The sequence below is a fragment of the Corvus brachyrhynchos genome, unplaced genomic scaffold, assembly GCF_000691975.1.
Source record: "Corvus brachyrhynchos isolate BGI_N302 unplaced genomic scaffold, ASM69197v1 scaffold116, whole genome shotgun sequence".
In the NCBI taxonomy this organism is placed as follows: Eukaryota; Metazoa; Chordata; class Aves; order Passeriformes; family Corvidae; genus Corvus; species Corvus brachyrhynchos.
The window spans coordinates 7,904,394-7,923,025 of record NW_008240221.1 but is presented as its reverse complement, the minus strand read 5'-3'; the positions used below and the strand labels follow the sequence as shown (position 1 = coordinate 7,923,025).

At 37.4% G+C, this 18,632-nt stretch overlaps 1 long non-coding RNA gene across 2 annotated transcripts in view; it reads left to right on the top strand.

Moving 5' to 3' along the window:
- Window positions 1-21: 21 nt before the first annotated feature.
- The window catches only part of LOC108449254, a 23,199-nt gene continuing 4,588 nt past the window's right edge, over window positions 22-18,632 (top strand). The window contains exons 1-3 of one of the 2 annotated variants that reach the window (XR_001865408.1): window positions 22-975; window positions 15,501-15,627; window positions 18,418-18,504. This is a non-coding gene — a long non-coding RNA (uncharacterized LOC108449254). Of the gene's footprint in view, window positions 976-15,500; window positions 15,628-18,417; window positions 18,567-18,632 lie in introns of both variants that reach the window. The other variant, XR_001865407.1, reaches the window with a different exon arrangement.

Sequence of the window (18,632 nt, the reverse complement as noted above, 5' to 3'; positions counted from 1 at the left end):
AACCCTAGTTGATTTAGGAAAAAAAAAAAAAAAAAAAAGCCAGAAAAAACTCCAACCCTGTACAATAAAAGACTCACATTGTGTGTTACTTTAATTTGATTTCACATCTAGACACCCATATGCATTTACTGTTTTGCTGGGAGGGTTTAAGTACCCTGAGCTAATTATAGGACAATATTTTCCGAGTTACAAGGGTAAAATTGAAAGCACAGCTAATGAGATACTATTTCTGGCTATTAAACTGAAAGAAAAAGGGTCTATTTAATTATAAAGTATGTAAAAGAAGCATAATCATCTCGTAATGTAACAGCTCTCATCTGGATTATTATTTTGGTGCACATTTATAAACACTGCCTGGCACATTACTGAATTGTTTAACATTTATGTGAATGTAGTTATTCTACAGAATATCAATATTGACACTGAGCTGGTTGTCTTTTAATTTCAAGAGTATTTCATATCTATCATATTTTCTCATTTATCAGAAATAGAAAATAAAATATAAAGGGGATGGGAAAGACAGGAGGAACTATTAATCTTGTCTGCCAATACCTCGGTATGTTTTCATGTGGTCATTTAAAATAGTACTTAATTTCACTTTAAAAACCTATTAAGTGAGTTTACTGTAACTTGCAATTCTCAGCAACATGTAAGATGAACTAAAAAGCAAATTATGGGTTTTTTTTTCCTTATTCTAACTTAGTTACTATACCATTTATAGTATAGGTTGTTCTTCCAGAATTACTTGCTAGTAAAACTCATGCTTCTAACAAACTGAGATATGGGCAACTTTAAAAACTATTTGTTGAAAATATGCCAGAGTTGCTTGGATGTCACTTAAGCCTTTAGTCCTCTTTCTTCACAGCATCCACAGGACTTCTGCTGATTCTTTGCCTTCCTTCAGCTGTCAAGACCTGCTGGGACTTGTCAAGTGGCACTGGCTGCACCCTCTGCAAGGCTTCTGTGAATGAAAAGGTGAGCTGTGGCTCAGGTATGAGCCAACTGAGAGAGGCCATAAGGGAACAAGGTGAAGTGAGGTGATTTCCTTCATTTGGCTGACCTGCAGTTACTACATGGTTAAAGGAGAGGCACAAGTAACTTGAACGTTTTGGAGCACATCACTGAGCCACTGTAAGTTCTCTGGCAGATTGCTGGGGAATTCTTGCTGGGGAATTCTTTCTATGGCAGCTGTCAGCAGCTAAGTTGGAGATGTTTATGCTTATGGGTTTAAGGACTAGTTTGTGAAGTTAATTGCATACCTAATAAAGGCCTTTCTTGAACTTCTTGAACACACCGAGCTTCTGTGAAATAAGCAAAACTTTTGACTGGAGGGAAGCTGAACACATCTCCACATCTCCCAGGAGATCAAAGACAGAGTAAAATATATATATTATGGCTGTACTGAGGCATTATATTTCACTTCAAGGGGGTGAAGTATCTTAACTATCTGTCTCCTGGATTTAGAAACTGAGCTTTTACTAAACTAGATGTTCTAAAAGGTCACAAATAATTACCAACTGTCATTAGCTCCCTGTTAGCAGCTTTTTGTCATGGAATTTCCTTGAATTTGTTATAAAAAGAGAGTGGAAATATAAAAAGAATTTGTTCATAGTTATCTCATGGGCCTATAACTGGAACCAGTAGTCTCACCAGATACAACTTGAAGCCACTATTCCTCTCATTGGAGTGGAACAGGGATAAGGGCCATAACTTCTTTTACATAATTGCTCAAATACATGCTGGGAGGAATTATAAACATTTGTGACTGTTATTTGTGGCATTATCTGGAAGTCATGGATGTGAAAAAGAATCGATGTCTTTCTGTCCTGTCTTCCACTATCCCCTAAAGCGTACAGGTCCAAGCCTTTCTATCACTGCTTTCCAGTTGATTTTCATTGATTTCTTCTCTTACTAAGCATCTAATTACCATTTTAGAAGCTACTGGTGTACAAGATATTGCTCCTTTATGTCTGAGACTCTTTGATGCTATCCACATGTGTCACTTGCAGCAGCTGACTACTCACTGGTCACTCGGAGGTGGATAATTCTTTGATCCTCTTGTCTGAAGTTGCATATAAATAAAGGAAAAGCTTTCCCCAAAGAACTGCCCTGTGAACAGGAACACGAGGAAATGTTCCTTTAGATGAGTAAGCCCATGTGTTCCTGTGGGGAGACTGGAAGAAGAGCTAGCCATCACTAGATTCAGTCCAGGCTTTTCAGATCCCACTTTATGCAAGGGAAAATGAGGATGCCTAGGATTTCCTGGTAGCTGCCTCATTTGGAAAAAAAAAAAAAAGCTTTTTTATGGAAGAACAAGAAATAGAACAAGTTGCAACATGTCCCTCATCCTTTTAATTACATGGGAAAGGAGAATACATGGTTAATATTTCCACTTGCAATCCCTTTACCTATTGTATTTCCCACTTGTTTAATTAGTGTTTCTTACTTTTTTTTTTAATTTCTCCCAGTCATTTCCTGATGTCTGAACTGTCTCCCATCTTCTTGCATCTTTTCCCTCAAACCTTGCCCACAGGTTTTCATCCTTTTGTGTGATCCCCATCTTGAAAACATTTGCATATAGATTGTAGTTTCTTTTTGAGCATAATTTTTGTGCTATACAGTGATAACTTTTCCCCATGAGTAAAAGAAAAAGAAAACAGAAGAGGCTTTGCTAGAGGCACAGAATATGCCTACATTGAGCAAGTGTCATGACCAAACCTAACTGATGTGTGTCTGTGGAGCCAAACAGAACCAAGGACCTGATACCGGCACTGAAAGTACTTTGGGGCTTTTACTTCGGGCTAGTTCTAGTCTGACTGTGCAGCTTAAATACTTGTCAGCTGCTAAAGTGCATTTCATGTCCTCCTGCAGTGCATCTTTCATTTTAGTTTCATCCAAAGGAGCAGTTTGCACAGCCTGAGACCACTTGAGACTGCAAACCAAAGCACAGCAGTGGGGAGGAGGGTGCTGCAAAAGCATCTTCCTGGTCCACGTTAAAACACTGATGTACCTTCACCTATATTGAGGCAAGATATTTTCTCTCCCTTCCACCTTCTCCCCTCAACTATGCTTTAGAAGGACCTGACAGAGCTTGCTCCTCTTCAGTGAATATATTATATATTCCAGTGGAGCACCCACTTCTTAGGGCAAAGGAGTACTTATTTCTTCTGGGTACTCTGTCTGTGAAGGCTCAGTGTAGTGTGCTTTGTGTTGCCTAGTCTTGTTTCTGTATGGAAATGTGATTTTATTATTTTTTGCCCATATAACTTTTAGTTAGGCTCATTTCATTAAAGTAGAGAAAAGTACTTCTCTGGAAATCATGGAATCATGTATTTTTTTCCCATATACTTAAATAAGTTGTTTAATTCAATTGGATACAGACATTAAAACCATTTATAAATATAGATTCTATTTTAGTAATACTAAGATTATTGACAACAAAATCACAATTATTATGACTGGTCAGAAAACATGTTTTGCAAAATATATAATGTTTTTACATTTTTTGTAACCATATATTCCTTAAAATTTTGCATTCCCCTTGGAATTATGAGAGTTTGCCTCAGGTCTGACTTTCTCCCTATGACTTCTCAATTGATGTCACTGGCTTCCAAAAAATCTTCCCAATGAGACAGATATATTTCTGAGAAGATGTGAGCATTTTAAGCTTTAAAAAAAAACAAACAGGTTCATTACAAAGTCACACACAGTAATACATGCAAGGGACTTCTGGGACCATTGATTTTATTTTCATCCTTCTGCAGGCAGATATTTTAGGAAGAACTTTTTCCCTAAACCAATTCTGTAGCATATATAGTTCAGATTTTTTTTTCCTACTACTCCTGTTGGAAAACTGCTCTAGAATCTCACTTATGTCTGGGTGAATTAAGTTTTAATTGTTTATATCCAGTTGTTCTCAGGTCACATTGTTCTTCCTAACTTGATATTGAATTGATTGATATATAAATGTAAATCTTGGTGATTTTTTTGCAGCCTTTCAGTCTTCGTTTTGTCAGAATAACATAGCAAACATCACCAAATGAGGAAGAATTCACTGCATCATTTTTAAAACAGCATAAGTACTTACTTATCTCAGCAGATTTAACTTGGGATCTCATTTATCATTTTCACAGGAACAGCTTGTTGATGATATATTCATTTCGTTTATAAATGGATCTCTCTGTCTTTTTCCTCGGTCATTTCTAGTTGATGAATACCTAGTTTATAACTGCAACCCTTTTTTATAAGTCCCTAAGTAAAAGTTGCAGCCTGGCCTATTGAATTTAATTTATTACTGTGGTCCTTGACACCCTCCTGCTATTCACCCTCCCTGACACTAATCATTAACTCACGTACTTCTTGGGCGCTGAAACCTTTGATGCTTCTTCTTTTAGCATCATCCATGGACATCTCTTTCATTTAAACAATAATGTCCTTTTAAAAAAATTACTTATAGGTGTAGAAATGTACGGTTTTTAATCCCCTGTTTCATCAGAGAAAGCTATCAGAAAAATATGGTATAGGCAAACCTTAGCAAATCCACGTTACAGTTGTTAGGATTTTTCCATTTATCTTTAGCTACAAATCTATCCAAACTATCTTCAGGTTTGATCTTGTAGTTGGGTACACAACTTTCCTTTATTTAAATATTTAGTGCTGACTTGCTGAATAATTTCCAGTTATTCAGTACTAATCTCAAAAAGTTAAAAAAAAAATTTAAACTATTTGCTACGACATCAGAATTTCAGAATTCTGGATGATTTTCACACAATGATGTACTAGGATTCTTGATTTCTGCTTTTAATTTTATAATTTCTATTTCCATGCCAATTTTTATACTTCCATTCACATTAAACCATTAGTCCTCTGATTCCATACTCAGCAGAACTATTAATGTTAAAAATTGAGGTAACATTCATTTACTCTTTTCAGTCACACCTTGAAGTCTTGCTGAATCTCCCAATACTCGCTGCATAAAAAATAATTTTTTAATTGCCTTCTCTTATTTATTTTCTCCTTTTCCAGGTGCAATTTTTAATTGTGTTTGGTTCTTGACAGTTGTTATGATCTTTCATGACTTGTCTTTAAAATATTATTTTCTTTACAGAGCAGTCCTTATTTTATTTCTGTTTGGTTTTGATTTTGCATTTCTTGTACAATCTCTGCTTACTCTTAAGTATTTTCTGTGATTTGGAAAAGTTAGTCTACTACACAGGGGTAGGAGTTCTTGTATTTTGTACTATTAATAGAGACAATTCCCAAGCTTACAGTACAGTGAAGTCTATAGGCTCATTAATGCGGCTGACTTTATTAACTAGATAACTTAATTTGTCCTTTTGAAATTGAGAACCCTAGTAATAACCATACCCATGAGTAGCTCTTCATTTCATTTAAGTGAATCAGACCAGGATTGACTAATAACTTTCTGTGAATATCTCCAAAGATCATGAGTTTAGAAAAGGCAAAGCTAAAAAAATCTTACTGTCATCTTCATGTTTATTTGACTGTTATTTTCTTCAAAGAAAATTACTCAGAAATGGCTGGGGTGCTATTATTTTTAGCACCTTTTGTCTCTCTCACTATACTTGAAAAGAGAAGTCATTCAGGCTACAATTCCAAATAGTATTTAATGACTTTATACATTATTCAAGTTCATCATTAGGTTTAGAGGCACAGAACATGTTCTAGAGCACTCTCCAGGAATGATGCTGACACAGGCAGACTTTGCTCTCTTCTCAATGTGTGTGGTTGTATTCATCTGTCATTAGTCTACTTTAAAGTCAATGTGAGAATGTGAATACATTGATCTACCAAGTCCTGCTTTAGTTATAGCTTTCCTGAGAAACACATATCCTTAAATACCTCTGTTTCAGTCATGTTTCCTTTTTAACAATTTCTTTCTTGTCCTATAATATTTCCTGTCAGTTCTTTTTTCAGTATTTCAAGATTCTCCACTGTATTCTAAAACATTTCTAGTATTTCCAGTTTCTCAAGTAGATAAGATAGGTCTTTTTGCCAATGATTGTTGCCTCCAATGAATACTTTTGCAGCATTAATAGTGTTGTTTGGTTATGTTCTGGGGTTTTTTTCTGTTTGATATTTGTCCTCTACTTTCTGGCATTCTTTTATAAACAGCCTTAACATTGACCAGCTTCATTGCATACATTAACAGAAAACTCACTGAAAAGGAGTTTGTGGTCTGTTTGAAAAACATGCAGATAGAGTATGACAGGGAGGCCATAGAAAGTTAATGGACCAGAGAATCTGGCCATAGGAGATACCTGAGCTTTGTATCTGCTTGCTGCACACTGTGCTTCAGCACATGTACTCTAAAACACAACAGACAGGGCAATGTCAGAGAATATGCTACAAATGCTACAAGCACAATCTGCTACTGTAGCCAGCCCAGTGCCCAGAGTATGGGGAGATATTCACTTCGTCCTCTGCTTCACTCAGTGGTGAAATACAAGAGGCTACTATGGCAACATCACATGGTACATTTGTTATCTCTGAACGAGAATGTGTTGAAGGAAGTAGCAGATCAGTATGCCATGTGTGCTTTCATTTTCTGGAATGTTTTCAAGGGAAAACATCTGTTCAGATATTTTTCCTGGGATTATGGCTTCAGTTAACAAAAAAGTGAAGAGGAAGGGATGCAATTCTCTCTCACACTGCAAGCTTTTCTTTTCTTCTATAAAATTAACTTTTTTTCCCAAGAAAGTATAGCTCTTGTATCCTATACCATGCTGTTTTTCCTGGGTTGAATGTATTATTTGTGTCTTTACTAGTTTCCTTAAATGAGTAAAAAGCTAAATATTCCTTTGAACGCTTGTGTAGAGATATTGTGGGTAGGTGGAAATGGAAGGTATGGCTGGGAGGTTAGCCAAAATCTTTCTGTACTAGCTACAAGCATTACTTCAAGATGTGAAAAAATTTATATTCCTATTCATTTCATAGAAAAGATAGTCTGTGGTTAAAATATTAGAATTCTGGAATTTGAGAAATATGTATTCCATTCTTGGCATGGCTACTCAGGTGTCATCTCTGATGCTAGACATGTCCTTTAATATCTGTATGGTTCAGATCTTCTCAATATGATATCCACATTCTTGGTTTTGGATGCTAAGCTCCCTGGATTCCTTTCACTTCACTTTAGACATCTGCAGTATAGACATTTACATTTGAACAAGCTGTCTAGGCTTCCTTTATAGTCAATGGAAAAATGTACAGGCTTTGGATGCCATTCATCTGGACAATTTTAAACATCTCAGTCAGACTAAGACAAATTGCATCCAAAAAGTGCCTTTTTCTTTCCACTGATGACGTCACAAGCAGAAATTAAAGATCGTATATATCAAAATTTGGACAGATAAGTACTACCTTTGCAAACAGAGTACTCTATGTGTGCTAGTAAAGTAGTTTTGCTGATGTGCCCCTTTGTTATGACTGTAGTTTCTGTGTGATACTTGAACACCAGCTACAATCAAAAAGTAAACTGTAGGAGGCCCCAGTGTTCTTTCTTACTTAAAGACCAAGGCAAATTTCAGTCAAACAGAGACACAGATAAGAAAACTGATTGAGAGAAAGAAAAAAATAATGTTGGCCATAATCCCAATATTAGGTTCTTTTAAATACTAAAAAATAAACTATTCATTATTGTAAAATGTTTTTTTTAAATTGTTGTTTGAAATTAGATCTGCAGCAATAGCCAAGTATTTTAAAAGAAGAAAAAAATAGAAACACATTTTTCTTTACTAGAATATGCTTGTTATTGGCAACTGAAATGTCTTCTGCTGCGAAAGGTTTTCAGTTCCATGCCAGGATACTTGGTTGAAATACAATTGAATGAATCTGACTGCCAGGGCAGAAAAGTTCAATTAATTTCTTCGTTCATGGGTACACACAGCTCTGAGATGCTCTCATGTTCAAGATGCTCTGATGGGGAAGCAGGCAGTACCACACAGGACCTGTGAGAACTCCTGATATTTGGGAGAGCCCCTCAAAACACACTAGACATCTAAAATGGGGCTGAGATTCCCAAGTATGCACAACTGAGCTGGGCACACAGAGAAGGGAGAGTCACAGCTCCTACATTAAGCACTGCTTTTGAAATGCTGAAGTAAAGTAATTAATGTCTCTAAAAGCCAGACTCATACTGTCAGAGTATTATTCAGAAGAGACATCTAGTTTAGGGGTTCTGAATTGCCTTATCTAGGTTTTATATCTTTCAAGTATCTGCAGCAAGTTAAAAGGGCAAGATCTGGCAATCCTGACCTTTGAAAAACAAAGTTAGGATATGACTCATTTTTCACTTCCACTAAAATCAATGGGGAGAGATGCTTCTAACATATATTATACAAAGCTTATATAGGCACAGGAAGATATCTTATTCTGGAAGTTCTTTTATTTTTTCTGTGTCTAAGGTTAAGGTGACATCATTCCATACCTACTCTAGTAAGAACTGTCTCACAAGCAAAACCACACCAAATAAGTAAAGGAATTGAATCTGAGGTGAATAGAGGACAACCTTAGGGCAAACTGTATCCATTACTTCCAAGTTTTTAGTCAAAAATTAAAATGTCATCCAGATGCCAAATCCAAAGTTTTATGATAACTCAGTAAGTGTGAGATACATTAAACACTTTCTTGCAGAATTTTGTCACAAGTGTCTGGTAACAAAGGCCAATTTTGTAAAGATCTGTAGCTAATTTTCAGGCTTCAAGTTTTGCTTGTAATTTGCATCTCAGGTTAATCACATCCGTGCACAACTGCAAGATGTTTGATGACTTTAACTGAAGTAACTGAAATAGAATTAATGAGCAAAAACAAAAGCACACAGAAATTTCCAAGACTTTAAATTTACTCACAATGTTTTAGAGAATATTTCTTCATGGCAGCTGCATTGACTTGAAAGGTATTGTGATGTTAGGGATTTATGAAGAAGACAAAGAAGTTATCTAAAATACATACAGTCAGCTTAATAGTAACTAGAGCAAGAGACAGTGAAATAAATCCAAAATAATAAAAAATAGAAATACAAGTAAAAAAACAGTTTAAAGGAAAAAAAAAAATAAACTAGATGAGCAAGAAAAAGTAGAGTGGCTCTGCCCTTGGCTACATTCTCAGGGTATGTAAGATGTCACAGGACAAGACCTAAGATTTTTCATTAATGTATGAGCTGAAGGAGCTTACAGTGCCTAAAGGAGATAAAGAGACCTTAACTGTTTCCACTAGGAGGGTCCACTGCCCTCACAGCAGGAGATGCTGCTCTGACTTCTCTCTTCGGGACAGTAGCAACTAAGTTTGCCTTTTCTGGCACAGGAAGAGCTGGAAATGGGACTGTGGCTGTTTTGCCACTGTCAATAACCCACTTCCTTCAATGACTGCCTGCTTTGCCTCTTCACAGAGCCAGTCCTGGTGGGAGATTTAGTTTAGTCTCAGTGCAGGAAATACTTTAAAAGTCCCTCGTTAGTCCTCTGCCTTTGATGTCAATCTCAGAATTTGTACCTTTCCCGAGGACCATTGCATGCTGCTGCATTTTAAAAGCTTACCTTTCTGTCTGACTGTGAATATCTGCAGGATGAGAACTTTCCCTGGTAAATGTTAAGAGAGGAGTTTTCTGTTGAACCATTTTACATTTTTGCATATTGTGCACTGAAAGAAGCAGGAAAGATTTGCTGATGGCAGCTGGGCTTGGGCTATGTTACCTTCTGCAAGGCTTTTGGAATGGGTTGACTTAAAGAGATTCAATGAAGACTGAAGTTTCGTGTCAGACAGAGATGTTGTGAAGCAGGTGAAAATTGGGAATAAGACTAGACAGAACCAGCATGATCTGCCTGAAAAAAAAATTAAGAACTTCTCTCTGTAACTCATGCTCACTCAGTTCTACAGATGGACTGTATAGCCTATAACAGACTCCTTTTACGGGATCATGTAAAAATATTCCTGACCACAGATGGACTTTGAATCAATGAAAGCTAATTACATTTTACAATTCTACAGACATGTACATTTGTTAGGATGAAGAAAGGATTTTGGAACCATGTGAAGTGCTTTTACTGAGTCTAGATTTTGTACGGTAACCTGACGAATTACCAGGCTCATGTAAAAGTTACTATTTTGATTGTTTTCTTCCCTGAGAAAATCACTTTCTTCCTAACCTGGTGTTGCTACAGCACATTGGGTACATAGGTAATTCACATTGATGCAGTGATGTGCAGCTCTTGGAAATGAAGCATTATTACATCATAATTCTCAGTTTCCATTTCTAGGGAGGTACTACTGTGTATATTCCATATTTAGCCTCTATTAGTTTAACAAGAATAAATGTCCGACATTGAAAAAAATTAACAGGACATAAGAAATGGCATTATGGGTCAGATGAGTAGAAACTGAGTGTTCTGCTTCTGACAGTGATGGTATGAAATGCTGTTTTGGGAGAGAACATGAACCTGCTCACACTCTGTAGTCCATCTCCCATCAAAATTTGTTTATAAGGAATGGAGAAGACACATCTCTGCTTAGCCCTGCCATCACTGATTTATAATCTAGTGTTCATGAATTTATCCAATCTACTTTGAACCTGCTAAAACTGTCCTCTCTCACAACTTCCCATGGCCATATGTTTCAGAATTCTAACTAGCTACTGCATAAAGAAATACCTTCCAGATAACAGTTGTACATGCTATCAGGATTTTGCAGGAGTTTTTTATATGCCTTTTCCTCTTGAAACAAAAATGTTCAAACCTTTCTAATGTTTTCTTGTAAAATAGCACCTCCATCACCTGCTTACTCTTCTCTGTACTCTCTCTAATTCCACCACATCCTTCTTGAGATCACAAAACAACAAAGAGCACTGAGGAGGTAGGTGTACAAAAAGTTTTATATACATGTAAAACAATGGCATTTGGGTGGTGTTCTTCCAGTGATATCTGATGTCTTGATGGCTATTTCTAGCTGCAGCCAAAGACATTGTGAGATCCTCCTGTTTCTTGTCACTGAGATAATATTTAGCTATCTAAAAAAATCTTAATTTCATCACCACACTTGGAGATGTCACAGTTCATTTCCATTTCCAGGTCATTGGTGAGGAAATTGAGTAAAACAGGTTCTAGAATGAGCCTCTGAGGTACAATGCTGCCAATTCTTCTCTGTCCTGAAAATGAAACATTAAATCTTATGCCTTGCATCCTATGCTTTAATTCAGTTTCAGTCCTGAAAAGAGCTGTGTTGTCATGACAAATGAGCATTCTAATTATCGCTAAGGTTTTTTTAACAGACTTGTGTCAAATAAACCCTTTGAAATTTCAAATGCACATTGTCCACATCATTCTCCTTATAGATGGGCACCCACATTCCCTGGTTCTGTGTTCTGAAAAGCTTCCAATTTAAAGAAAAGCATAACTGTATCTGTTACCTGAAGAAGCTGAAACATAATGCTTGTCCTTAAAAATTTCCTATTTGCTCATTTGGGGCTCAGTTGGGCCCAATAACTATAGTAAGCTCCTCAAGGCAGAGGCAGACTTTGTGCTCTGTCCCTACAGAACCAGAGCTTCAACTCAGAGCTGAGACTCTTGGGAAAGCAGCAGAACAGAAATCTAAATCTCATGTTATATTTTTTTTCAGTTATCTCAAACCATTCATCATTTCCTTTCCCAGATAAGGAAAGCCAAAGAGGGAAAGGCACTCAAGTGAAAGAAGCAGCAGATAAATCCACATCATCCAAATCCTAGCTCTACTACACTGGACTGTCTCCAAAGCCAAGGGATCCTAAATGTAAAGCTGCATTAGCATTTTGTCCATATCTCTTGTCTCTTTCCATTAGCAGTGAGCTGAATTAAATCCCTGCATCTGAAGAACAGAGATACTCCAATCCAAACACTGTGGAAATTTAGGGTTATATGCACTCCAGATTCTCTTTTTTTTTTTTTCAGTTCAGGCTCATCTCATATCTCAAAGATATTTTTTTTCTACTTAACAAGTTTCAAATCTTTACATTTACCCCATCCTCAAGCTTTCTGTTCCTTGGCAAGTCTTCCAGCCCCCAATAATGCACCATCTTTTGTCTGCTTCACACTTAATCAGCATTCCTTTATTAAAAAGCTATTAATTAGCTTCTCAGTGGTCCAATCTACTGACTATTGTGATAATTGTAAGACTTTTAGAGCTTTTACCCCCCACTTTGTTGACAGACTATTGGACTTAGAAACAGCACCACAAGGAATGCAGGCTCATCTTTGTTTCAACATACTTAAGGTGCTTTTATCTGTAAGTTTGCCTTGAACAAAATCCTGTTCAAATTGTATTAAGCCCCAGATAAACCTCTCTTTCAGATTATGGTTTCCAACTGAACTCCTGTGCACTGAAGAGAGGGCACCAAATTCTTGATTGTTTCAAGAAAACCTCTTTGAGTAATCCCTTGAGCTTGCCTACAGGGCTTGGATTTCCTAATGGATGCTTTGATGACAGGAGATAAGAGCCAAAGGTACCCTTATTCTCTTAGGAATTGCTCCAAACAAACAACCTCAATGATTAAAGCTAATAGAAATACCTGGAAGATTGATAGTTTGCAAAGCACTGCTGAGTGAATGAATAACTTCCCCTTTAGTTCCAAAAGCTAATATTTGTCCACATTTGCTGCCTTTTAAGAAAGTGCAACGGGTTTTTTTGTATGCAGAGTGTTGATCAGGAACAAACAGACACCATTTAACTGTTATTTGAATTTTAAACAAAGGCTCCCTACTTCAGCTATTGAGGCAGATTTCTGCATGGCCCCGTTTATAATAATTCAAACATGGCACGGGGAGGGTCGCTAGAGTAAAGTACATATAAGTGTGAACATGATACTCTTGTAAAAGTCTTTAATGATGTGAATGGGCAGTGCACTATGGTATTCTATAGAGGGGTTTTAAATTGCACAAAGGGCTTGTAAAACTTCTATATCTGTTCCCAAGCCATACACCTATCAGAGGGTTGAACAAATGGAAACCAAACTCTGCAGCAAATAAAAATCTTAAATTTACAATGCTGGATTATAAAATGGTGTCTCTCAACAGCAGCCCTGACTTATTTCATGTTCTGATGAAATCATTGCTTGTGAATGCCAAGAAATTCAGCTGTAAACTTTTGGCAATAAGTAGACTTTCCTCGGAACTGATGGTTTTGAAAACATCTGTAAGTAAGGAATCAACTGCAGAACCAATAAAAGAGGCTGAAGAGACCAAAACTTTCACTAACACCTCATAACACAGGCAGTGCTGTGAGTGCCACCAAGCCCTGCTCCCTGGTATGTGGGTTATGTACATACCAGAGTTCATTTCCAAGATGGAGGGTTTATGATTCCCAGTGTCACAAAGCATGCAGTGGGGGAGTGTATCACATAACAAAGTAATCTAACAATAGAGCTGAAAAGAGTTGAACATTTGGTTTTTGAAGTAATGCAGCCCAGGGTGGGTGGTTCTCATATTGAAAATTCCTCAGGTTTCTTAAACACAACATAAGTAAAACCTTAGAAGGAACTACTCTGAGTGAGTGTTTTAAGGAAATTCTCCTTTTATAACCACATTGAGGAAGGATTTGATTTAATCTCATTTTCCTTAAAAGATAGTGGAGTATGGAGTTAGGAGTCGCAGGAAAAGACAGGAGGTTTGAGGGTGAGGAGGATATGGCTATATTTTGACAGTTGAAAAGGAGATTGTGAGCTGCTGGTGCCTCAGAGCTTTGTTCCCTTAGCCCAGGTCACCACCAGGCCTGTGGCGTTCAGCTAAAAGGACTTACTGAAATGGAAATAGAAGTGTGAAGTGAGACTTCAAATTATGTTTAGTTCTCTGACTGACGCTTGAGCATTCAACAGATTTAAACATGCCTTCTACAAAACCAGCCTTGGGAAAGAATTTAGATACAGAGAAGGCACAGATTTAATCTAACTTTTCCTCCCCTTGTTGCATTTTTCCCCCATTCCCCCACACTACTTTGATACATCCTGTGGTCCCCTCAGAGGATGAAGGTTCCCAGACAAGATGACATTTTGTTCTCTGAGCAGAGCTGCTCTGATTACACCTGAAACTTTGTGACCAAATTCTTTCCCTGTCCTCTGCGTTGTGGGGAAGGAAAAGGCTGTCTGCCCACTCTTCTCTCTCACAGTTCCCTGGTCCCTCACAAACCATAAATCCCCCCAAGTGAAAACAGTGCAGCTTGTTCGCTGATGCCTACCCAGCAGGAGTGAAGCCACAGCTCTTCCTGCCCCCAACATCAGTGCTTGGCAGAGAGGTGAATGAAATCCATTTTTCAATACTGTTGTCACCTTTTAATAAAACATGATGAAAAAATTATTAAAGATCTTATTGAAGGGAGTCAAAATAATTATTTTATATTATTTTTGACAACTGGATTGATGACCCCACTGCATGATAATTTTTTTTCTTTTTTTTGTAATAGCCATGATTTCATGCTGAGGGACACAATTGCACTTCTTTTTTGAGTACACAGTTGCACTCCAAGGCAACTAGCAATAGGACAAGGGGAAATGGCCTCAGGTTGTGTCAGAGGAGGTTCAGGGTGGATTATAGGAAAAATTTCACCACTGAAGGAGTGGTTGTGCACTGGAACAGACTGCCCAGGAAGGTGGTGGAATCACTTTTCCTGGATGTTTTCAAAAATAAGAGGACGTGGAACCTTGTGATATGATTTAGTGGGCTTGGCAGTATTTGGTCAAAGGTTGGACTTGGTGATTTTGGAGGTCTTTTCCAGCCCTAATGATTCTATGATTCTCTGATCATTTACAGCTTCCAGGTATTCAGGTTCAGATAATCTCTCTCTTACACTGACATGCCTTCCACAAAATAGGGTTTAGGACTGATAAAAACTGTCAACTTGACTGCATCTGAGGTTCTTACGTGGATTTGCGGGATGATGATAGCTTAGATGAACAACAAAATATTTTTGCCTTTCACAGCCCCTTAGAAGACTAGGGCACAGAACTCCTGTCTGCCTACAAAGCTTTTGGGAGCACTGCCCACCAGGCCAGACTGGAGGCAGGAAGGGTGAGTGTAGAATGGGAATGAAATCTGTGCAGGTTTTGGGGAGTTCTAGGCAAGGTGAATCTCAGGCTGAGTACAGAAGTGCTTTCCCTTGTGTTATGTTAAAACATGGCAAATCCTCACCTTTGAAGGACACTCAGCATGACAAAGAAAATCTCTCTCCTCTGAATTTATGCTCCTTTAAAGGCTCGTGCAGGAGGAGTTTGAAGTAAAACCTGTGGTGTTCTTTCAACCAGGCACTGGGTCATACCAGGTTGATCTGACCCATGACTCCCTTCATCTCCAGCTGGGAAAAAAAAGAAGTCTATCACGGTGTATAGTACTCAGTAACTAAGAATTTCAGAAGTAATCCTAATATATGTAGCATACACCCTTCAGTGATGGAGAAATACTAAAATATCATTTAGCTGAAAAGACTTTATTGCGATATGCTTTTAACTTGTGCTTTCTGCTTCTTTCCAGTCTCCTGTTTTCTTTTCACTCCTGTAGAGTGAAAGATTGGTCACACTGACCCACTGCCAGTATTTCTTAATTCTCCTTAATGAGGACAACCTGCCTGCCAAATCTGATCCTGGAAACCCACATAACTGTGAGTATGAGAAAGATGAGATTAGTACTTTAGAGCTGTTATTAGTGATATAAAATACAAATGAATATGGTTTCTCACCCCAGATGCTATGAATGGTCTGTGTAAATGTTTTTTAAAGCCCACATTTTAAAACACCTTAACACTGAGTGAAATGAAAACTTACTTATAAAGAAGGAAGTTGAAAAACAAAAACTCAAGTAATTTTTGTTAGCATACTTCATTATGTAAATAAATAGAGAAATACAGATCTGATTTCATGTCTCATTAATATTAACTGCTGCTTGTCAGAAAGTATTTATGCAATTCTATTTTATAATACATTTTCAGATTTTAGCATTCTCTTTCTCTTTCACATAATCAAGATGAAAATTTGCTTATGATTCCTCAGAAACACGATAGAGAAATCATTCAACGTACCAAAAAAACACACCAAAGATGAGAGAAAAAACTATATTCTGGAATAATCAAAACCCTCCTAGTTTGGTTACCCTTCTAAAGCTGGTAGGTGAAATCCTTGACCAGTTCCTTTTAAACCCAAATGTAAATGCTGATTTCCTTCACCAGGGCACTGTGTCTGAAACCATCATCTTGCTGGTTCTTTTGAAAGCAGAGAAACAGAATCTTTTCTGAAGCATGTTTGTAAAAAATAGCAGGTTCTCAACATCAACAAAAGTAAAACAGCTCTGTAGCTACAGCTGAGCTTGGAAAGTGCTGGAAGGACCCTGTGGAACTTGGGATTTCTTAATCAGAACAGAGTTTTGCAGCCCTTTGAAGGCCCTGGCTCATATTTGTGGTGGTGGCAGTGGAGTCCCACTCCCTCTGGGCATAAACATCCACTCTCTTCCATGGACAGAAAGTAGAATAAAGGTGGAATTTCATGTTCCTTGATATCACAGATACCTTTGCAGTGATGCTTGTTCACACACAAAGAATATCTTCGCTTGTCTCTGATTAGTCATATTCCTAGAGAACTGCCACAAGTACATTGCATTCCCAGCTCATCTCTTTCCCAGTTTTATGTCTGCATCATGTCTGGTGTTACTGCCATGGTGTGGTCCATAGGGGTCCAAGGGATGACCAGAGCTCCTTGTCCAAGGCCACAAGTGTGTGCTCAGCCCAGATAGTCCTGTGCTCCTTGCAGAGACCAGCTAGGGAGACATTTTTGGGGGTAAAGGGCCTTTGATGCTCAGCTTGTTTCCTACTTCTCTAAGTGAGAGAAGGTGGTAGGGAAGAAATTATATCATTAAATCTGTGCTATCCCATTATATGGGAATTTTAGACAAAAAAAACCATCATAAAGAGAAAGCATGAGAGGTGAATAATAAAAGAATAAATGTGTATCTAAGTTTATTGTCATTATCCCAGCGGATGAGTGGGGGTGCATTAAGTTCTCAGCTTTTGACACCATTTGATGCCAGCCCTTGGGAGCTGGGCTTGGCCACTGCTGAGGGTGCTTGAAAAATCCCACCTACGAGTCAAACAAACTATATTAGTCTAGTGACCTGTGTTTGAACCCACTTGCCTTTTAAAAATAAACCCCTGTACAAATCCCAAAAGAAACATGTGGTTAGTTCACATCATGGACTAATAATAGCTTACATCATCTTATTTTTAAAATCAGTCTTTTTTTGAATTATGGGAATGTCAGAAATAGTGTTGGAAAATTCCAAAGTCTACCAACACTATCTTAAAAGTGGCCAATCCTTCTTTTTTTCTGAACCTATTTAAAATTTAAAAAAATAAAATAAAATCCCAACCTCTAAAACGACAACCTTTTTCTGCCAACTTTCAGCCTGGAACACATTTTTACTGCACTTATAATCCCCGAACAAACCAGGTTTATGCTGGAAGGGCTGACAGACCTTTAGCTATTACAGCTATCTTACTAGCTCAGCTGTATTTATTTTTCATTATATTTAAATATAATTGGTTGAGGTTTAAGTCTAGCTCAATTTGATGAGAACCTTTTCATTTAAATATCAGTTCTTGGAAATGAGTCCTTTCTTGGGTGTCTTTTGGGGCTATTATGAATATAATTTTGGGATTGCTTTTTAGGTTTTTCTCTACTACCTCATTTGTGTGGTTTTGCTTTTAATTCAAAGTGCAAGAGGAAAAATAAGCATTCTTATGAAGCATATGGTATTCAACTGTGGTTTGAATCCCAGTGTGAGGAATTCCACTAGAAATTTCACACATTCTGTTCTGGTCTCAATTAAAAAATACTGGAGCTGGCCTGGCACATCAGTGGAAAAGCTATGGGCTGGTGTACATGGATCCTTGATGCTTTCCTGAAATTCTCTGGACAAATCTGAGTGGGGGCAAAGGGAAAAGGGTCAAGGTGCAAAACAACTGTGGAAACCCAGAACTGTTTGTGTCAGGGATTGCTGATGGGATAGCTGTGGAATTAGTTTAAATATGAAGTGTCTGTGCTCTCCAGATTGAAAAATACTTTTTTCTGGATGAAATATGACCAAGATGGAAGACCTTTGAAACTGAGAATTAGGAAAAAAGAAAAATAAATTCAGTAAAATGACTTTGAAATACCAAATCTAGCCAACAGTTATCTCAGAGGGAAAAAAAATCTTCTGAAGTGAGAAATGTAGGATTTGAACTTTAACTACTGTCATACATAAAGGAGGATGGCAATGAAGATGAAGTCATAGTTATTAATGTTCTTATTGATATTAAGTAAATGTTAGAAGTGTAAATTTAGGAGAAATGAGAACAATATTTTTATATAATTTAGAGGAACCATTTCAATAACTTAATCTAATGTTTTTCATAATACAGGATAAAGAATCACACCAACCCTTTTCTAACTGAAGACTTAAGCTTTTTTTTGAAGACTGTGATCTTTCTCTAGAAGATGTGATTTAGGTAGGAAGTCTTAAAGAGATGGATAATCCACAGGGGAATTTGTCCCAATTGCTCTCATTCTGGTATAAAAAGATTATTTCCATTTTTAAAATCTTTTTCTGTCTTTGCATGATTACCGTCTTCAGTAT